The sequence below is a fragment of the Rana temporaria genome, chromosome 7 (assembly GCF_905171775.1).
Source record: "Rana temporaria chromosome 7, aRanTem1.1, whole genome shotgun sequence".
In the NCBI taxonomy this organism is placed as follows: Eukaryota; Metazoa; Chordata; class Amphibia; order Anura; family Ranidae; genus Rana; species Rana temporaria.
Window position 1 is genome coordinate 210,010,471 of NC_053495.1, and position 6,633 is coordinate 210,017,103.

A 6,633-nucleotide genomic window follows, 5' to 3' on the forward strand; every position below is an offset into this window, starting at 1 on the left:
CTATAGACCTCAGATCATCCCCTCTATAGACCTCAGATCATCCCCTCTATAGACCTCAGACCATCCCCCTCTATAGACCTCAGACCATCCCCCTCTATAGACCTCAGATCATCCCCTCTATAGACCTCAGATCATCCCCTCTATAGACCTCAGATCATCCCCTCTATAGACCTCAGATCATCCCCCTCTATAGACCTCAGATCATCCCCTCTATAGACCTCAGATCATCCCCTCTATAGACCTCAGATCATCCCCTCTATAGACCTCAGATCATCTCCTCTATAGACCTCAGATCATCCCCTCTACAGACCTCAGATCATCTCCTCTATAGACCTCAGATCAGACCCCTCTACAGACCTCAGATCATCTCCTCTACAGACCTCAGATCATCCCCTCCATAGACCTCAGATCCATCCCCTCTACAGACCTCAGATCATCCCCTCTATAGACCTCAGATCCATCCCCTCTACAGACCTCAGATCATCTCCTCTATAGACCTCAGATCATCCCCTCTACAGACCTTAGATCATCTCCTTTACAGACCTCAGATCATCCCCTCTATAGACCTCAGATCATCCCCCTCTATAGACCTCAGATCATCTCCTCTACAGACCTCAGATCATCCCCTCTATAGACCTCAGATCATCTCCTCTATAGACCTCAGATCATCTCCTCTATAGACCTCAGATCATCCCCTCTATAGACCCCAGATCATCCCCCTCTATCGATCTCAGATCATCCCCTCTATAGACCTCAGATCATCCCCTCTATAGACCTCAGATCATCTCCTCTATAGACCTCAGATCATCCCCTCTATAGACCTCAGATCATCCGCCTCTATAGACCTCAGATCATCTCCTCTATAGACCTCAGATCATCTCCTCTATAGACCTCAGATCATCCCCCTCTATAGACCCCAGATCATCCCCCTCTATAGATCTCAGATCATCCCCTCTATAGACCTCAGATCATCCGCCTCTATTAGAGTTTACAATAATCTATAATATTAGAAGTAAAATAAATATTATCCGCACAGTATCAGTGTATAAAAAAGTTTGTTGTTGCCATTTAAAGGAGTACCCCCCCTTCTCTCTCATTTCTTCCAGTGCACTGAACAACCAATAGGAAACTGCTAATCCATCAGACACGTTTAGAGTTCTGTTGTGTTGCTAAATATTGATTTACCTATTCTTCTCGTATTGATTCTTCTGCTATTGATATGGAGCTGCTTATATAGATATATTTGTTTACCTTTATTACCTGAGGGAAGTGAACTGCACTGTAATTGTCATTTATGGAAGTTCTTAATGATAGTCATATAGTGTCTACAACTAAGCACGTGTGTTCCTTTATTGCCCTAATCCTACAGTTAGGTGAAAGGTACTATATGCTGGTGTTGCAACGTGCGCAGTGGCAGTGCATCCAAAAAAGGGCACACAGGCAACCCCTGCCACCTGTCTATCACCATATATTGATGTCTATCGTATATATACGTTGCTTTGAATTTCGCGTAGTGCGGGCTCGCACGCACCCCTGCCGCGAGCTCCATGCCTGTGGGATCCCCTGTTCTGCCTAGTAACAGGACACTGATCGTCTGTAAGGGCTTACCTTGAGTGGAGTCCATTTTGCAGGTTTGTATGCTCACCCTTACAAATACACACAGCCCACAGTAATAAGGTAAGACACTACCTGGGCTGTGAGTCTGTGCACGGGGGCTTGATAGGGATTTGCCAAGGATAGTCGAAGTGTAGCCGTGGTCCAGGATTCCAGAGAGAGTCAGGGAACTACTGACGGAAAGTTCAGGGTTTGCAGACAGGAACCAAAGACAAGTCCGGGGCACAAGCCGTGGGTCAAGGGCTGGAGAAGGCAGGGGAAATCCGAAAGTACAGGCCGGGGTCAAAGGGCAGGAGACAGCAGCATTCCAGGGTACGTAAGCCAAAAGGGTCAGAAGCCGGGGTCAGTCTTGTAGCTGAAGACAACCACAGGCACCTTTGGCACAGACAGGACATTCACAGAACAATGAACTGACAAATCCCTCAGAGTGAGGCAGGGCTTTATACCCTGGTTGATTGGGTAACCTGCCTCAGCTGGACCAGGATAGACAGGTGTAGATTGCAAGGAGATCCAAAGACAGGCAATCAGCACATAGTTCAGAACCAGGCTTTGATGGACAGCAAGCAGAATATCAACTTGAGAAGTGGCTCAGAGGCAAAGACCTGGAGCAGCAATGGCAAGGTCCTGGGTTCAATTCCACCCAGAGCCACCTGGGGCGCGACCACGCCTCGCTGTCCGTTTGGCACGGTAGCGATCGTGACATCGTCTGCTACCTCTCATCGTGATCAGTGTTGTGTCACTTGTAGCCCAGCCCCCCCCCACAGTTAGAATCTCTCCCTAGGACACACTTAACCCCTTCCTCGCCCCCTACTGGTTAAAGCGGTGGTTCACCCTAAGTTTTGACTTCTGCTGAATCAAACTGGTAGCCAGAGACAATAAATAATCCGTTGTTGTTTTTTTTTTCCATCTCAATCCTTACCTTTCTAATGCTGCGGTTTGTGTGCTGTCACTTAATATTCCCCGCGGGAGTGGGCGTGAATGTTCCTTTTCCCCCACCGCTATGTCTCCTGGGAGTGAGGCATGAGAATCCCAGGAGACGTGCTGTGCTTACGGCTTACGATATCTCGCCGTTCACGTGACTCGGCAAGTGGGTCATGTGATGTGGGCGGCAACAAATTCTCAGTTTTAGGTATGGGAACACATTCGCCGTATCCCGGAAGAATACACTGTGGGCTTCACAGTGCCCAAAGTTAAAATGGAAACGTCCATCGCTTCTTTTTATAAAATATCGTTTCCTCGAGAACACTGACTACGCCGGCTAAAGGAGTGGGACACACTGGTAGAGGAGTAATAAAGGTAAGAGCGTTAGAAGAATGGCAAAAAAAAAAGAGATAATCCGCGGAACCCCCGCTTTAACCCCTTTCCCTGCCAGTGTCATTTACACAGTAATCAGTTCATTTGTATAGCACTGATCTCTGTATAAATGTGAATGGTGTCAAAAGTGTTCTCGGCCTTTTGGCTAAGATCAAGTGTAGTATCTGTTCTTATTAGTTGCCAATAGGTGGTGCTATGCTGACTGTCCCCAGTACCCTGTGAGAGGGGGAACGGGATGGCAGTCGGCGGACGCTAAGCCTGTTGGCGTGGAGGTGAAAGCCTTATGATCGGGACAGAGAGGCATGAGGTCAAAGCCAAGAGGCCAGGTCCCTAGCCTCTGGCCTGGATTTGGTGGTGTCTGCCCCAGTCAGTTGTTCTGGAGAGAACCCTTGCTCCTCTTTTTACCAGGAGGAGCGGGTAGTATTTCCCGAATGTAATTAGGTGGGAGAGTTGGAGGTTGTGGGTAGTAGCCTGCTTAGGTGAGCTCTCCCCGACCTCTTCTCCTACCTTCCTGGCTGGGAAGGGTGCTGCCGGTCCGGACCGGGGGTCAGGGACCGTTGAAAAGCCTGTGGAGATAGTGCCCCTGGAGTGGCAGTCCAGAGGTGCCATACATTGCACAAGTGTTTGAAAGGGGCACTCATCGTGTGGCACCTTAGGTCACTAATCTCCACAAACACACTTTTTTACACCTGCCGCTTGGGCCAAACCTTTTGGCTAGGACCAGAAGAATTTTTGTTCCTGGCCGGAGAGCCGGCCAACGTATTGCACGGTGGCCACTTTCCACTCACCTTCCCACCTTCCTTTTCCCCCACTTTCTTTTTTATTTTACCCCCGTTTGTCACGTTTTGTCTCTTTTTTTGTTTGGTGCACTGCACTTTTAGTGTGACGAGTAGGGTGCTGGTCCTCGGGCCTGCTCTGAAAGTCTTGGGAGTGGGTGGACTCGGCCTTCTGGTTAGGTTCACCGGCTCTCATGGGGTCTCCCTTCGGGGGAGCCTCACCGAGGAGGGTTCTGTTTCGGCAGTCCCTCTGAGGATGTTGGGTCCTTGTGGCTTCGGCTGCTTGGGCCAAGGTGGGTCCATATGGCTTCGGCTGTATGGGCCACAGATTACTCTTTTCCCTGCCAGGAGCCTAACGCCCCGGGGGATCAGAGACGGGTCCTTTTCGGAGGACCATTTGACGATGCACCCGTCACAGTTTTTTGTTTATCACTCTTTATGTGTGTGCACATTTTTCCCTGCACCGGGTGAAGTTTTTGGGTTGTGTTTTGCACGCCACAGGCTTTTCAATAGAAAAAAAAAATTGTGTCAAAAGTGTCCGATGTGCCCGCCGCAATATCGCAGTCATGACAAAAAACGCTGATCTCCGCCATTACTAGTAAAAAAAAAAAATTATAATAAAAATGCCATAAAATTATCCCCTATTTTGTAGACGCTATAACTTTTGCGCAAACCAATCAATAAACGCTTATTGCGATATTTTTTTTAACCAAAAAGATGTAGAAGAATACGTTTTGGCCTAAACTGAGGAAAAAAAATTGTTTTTTTTATATATTTTTTGGGGGGATATTTATTATAGCAAAAAGAAAAAAAATATTGCTTTTTTTTTCAAAATTTTTTTTTTTTTTTTTGTTTATAGCGCAAAAAATAAAAAACCGCAGAGGTGATCAAATACCACCCAAATAAAGCTCTATTTGTGGGGAAAAAAAGGACGTCAATTTTGTTTGGGAGCCACGTCGCACGACCGTGCAATTGTCAGTTAAAGCGACGCAGTGCCGAATCGCAAATAAATGTCCCGGCCGGGTCATTCAGCGGCCAAGTCCTCCGGGGCTGAAGTGGTTAAGTTATGTTGTGCCGTTACAATGACATATTATTTAATGTTAATAATTCACAAACATACAGAGTCAAGTGTATAATATTTTTGTTTGCACAAGTAATTACAGATTAAGCAATCGTTCCGTAGCAACTAATCAGCGTTATCAATCAACAGGCAGAGAATATGGAAAGTTGGTATAAATACCGGCAATTAGGAAGGGAAAAAGAGGAGCCGAGAAAGCCATGCACACTATATAGAGCCCAGGTGTCTAACCCACTCTGTATTACAAAAATGATTTAAAACTTATATACTCATTTCAATCTGGGTATCTAAAGCATTAGATAGCGAGTTTCTAATTGTAAAAAAGTATGATTAATACTTCCACCCCGCGCATGTCTAGGCACACGCTCGAGGGCCAGAAACGTAATCATCATATTCGTGTCGAAATTATCTTCTAGCCCAACATGTTGACTAATGGCAGTGTAGAATGATCCTTTATACGTTTATAAAATCATAGGGCCGGATTCAGGTAGGAGATACGACGGCGTATCTCCTGATACGCCGTCGTATCTCTGAGTTGCGGCGTCGTATCTATGCGCCTGATCAGAGAATCAGTTACACATAGATTTCCCTAAGATCGGACTGGCGTAAGTGTCTTACACCGTCGTATCTTAGGCTGCATATTTACTCTGGCCGCTAGGTGGCGCTTCCGTCGATTTACGCAAGGAATATGCTAATTAGGTAGATACGCCGATTCACAAACGTATGTACACCCGACGCTATTTTGTTACGTCGTTTACGTTAGGCTTTTTCGGCGTAAGGTTGCTCCTGCTCTTATGAGGCGTACGCAATCTTAAGTATGGACGTCGTTCCCGCGTCAAATTTTGAAATTTTTACGTCGTTTGCGTAAGTCGTTCGCGAATAGGTCTGTACGTAAGTTACGTTCACGTCTAAAGCATTGACGATTTGCGGCGGAATTTCGAGCATGCGCACTGGGATTCTTTTACGAACGGTGCATGCGCCGTTCACAAAAAACGTAAAATACGCGGGGTCATGTTAAATTTCAATAAAACACGCCCACAACATCCCCATTTGAATTAGGCGGGCTTACGCCGGCCCACATACGTTACGCCGCCGTAACTTAGGGAGCAAGTTCTTTCTGAATACGGAACTTGCGCCCAAATTTACGGCGGCGTAACGTATCTGAGATACGTTACGCCAGCAGAAAGATCCGCTGATCTTTCTGAATCCAGCCCATAGTTGGCAACATTGTAAAAAAAAAAATTATAGGGACACTATTTTTGCCTGTAGGCGGGGTCTTATTATAATTAGGGGACGGGGAATTCATTGGTAGGCGTGGCATAGCTGGGGAAAAAATGTGCCTCGTGAATTGGCGTGGTTTAAACTAGATAATGGGTGTGGCTTAAAAGGGGCGTGGATCAAATGGGGTGTGGCTAGAGTCTGAGATGAACAAGGGAGAAAGAAAAGGAGAAACGGAGAGAGAGAGAGAGAGAGAGAGAAAGAGAGAGAGAGAGAGAGAGAGAGAGAGAGAAAGAGAGAAAGAAATAGGGAGGGAGGGAAGGATAGAGAAGGAAGGAAAGGAAGAGGATTGGAGGGGCAGCAGGCCCAGATCCTTCACCAATCACCACAATAGAAATCTGTGTATTCCAGAAAAGTTTACCAATCAACAGATAAAGATCCTCCAAACACCTGGTGTTATCGCTTCAATCATCCCGGCACCATGGTTGTTATGGTGTCAGGATGATTGAAACAAAATTATTCCTATTATTATATTGTAATATAAAATAAAATAATTCAACTCACCGTAATGCTGAAGTAGTGGGAGCTCCGAGTGTGTCACCTGCCACCAGATGCCATCAGGTGCCCCCCAGC

The 6,633-nt window shown here is 46.5% G+C and overlaps 1 pseudogene; it reads left to right on the plus strand.

Annotated features, from left to right (window-relative positions):
- The first annotated feature begins 3,053 nt into the window (after nucleotides 1–3,053).
- LOC120946320 lies at nucleotides 3,054–3,148 on the plus strand (annotated as a pseudogene).
- The last annotated feature ends 3,485 nt before the right edge of the window (nucleotides 3,149–6,633 follow it).